Source organism: Bos mutus, chromosome 8, assembly GCF_027580195.1.
Source record: "Bos mutus isolate GX-2022 chromosome 8, NWIPB_WYAK_1.1, whole genome shotgun sequence".
NCBI classification, from domain to species: Eukaryota; Metazoa; Chordata; class Mammalia; order Artiodactyla; family Bovidae; genus Bos; species Bos mutus.
The window spans coordinates 9,044,237-9,045,027 of record NC_091624.1 but is presented as its reverse complement, the minus strand read 5'-3'; positions in this window follow the sequence as shown (position 1 = coordinate 9,045,027).

Below are 791 nucleotides of genomic sequence, written 5' to 3'. Positions count from 1 at the left end.
CTCATGAGTCCATGGGATTCTCCAGGCAAGAATACTGTAGTGGGTTGCCATGCCATCCTCCAGGGGATCTTCCCAACCCAGGGATCGAACCCAGGTCTTCCACAAAGCAGGCAAATTCTTTTACCATCTGAGCCACCAGGGAGAGGGAAATTTTTGAGACTGAGTTGTTGGAGGAGGATTTATTGTCTTCTCCCTCAATCCATGTTTCATTTTACCTACAACCACTAGCTGGAAACAAATGAAATTTCAATGTGACCATTTTTTGACCCACAGAAATGGCAGTTTAATATGGTCCAACCTAATATTGGCTGAGCATCAGTGGTGACTCCAGGTACTGCTCTGGAAATGGAAAGAGATGAATGAGTTTAACCCCTTCAGTTCTGGCTGATTGCTGTTGTCATGAGTGACAGAATGTGTGGTTTCAAAGATCTGGGTCCAAGTTCTGGCTCTATCAAATACTAATATGACTTTCTCTGGCCTTTTTTTCCTCCTTTTTTAGGGATGTTTAGTGTGAGCTTAAACCGCTTAACTACAGAATCTCCTAATTCATGAAAGGAACTCATCATATTCTGTGCTTCTCTTCCTTTCCTCCATCTGACCAGAGTGGTACAATATTTTGGGCTTAACAATCAATTGGTCATAAGGTTTATAATAACCTGTGAAAAATCAGTTGCCATTTTGGATTCAAATACATGGAGAACTAGATGCATTTTAAAACTTCAAGAGATTATCTTTGGACCTTAATCTAGAAAGAAAAATAAATGCACAGATGGACAAAAGAATTGGTCTAA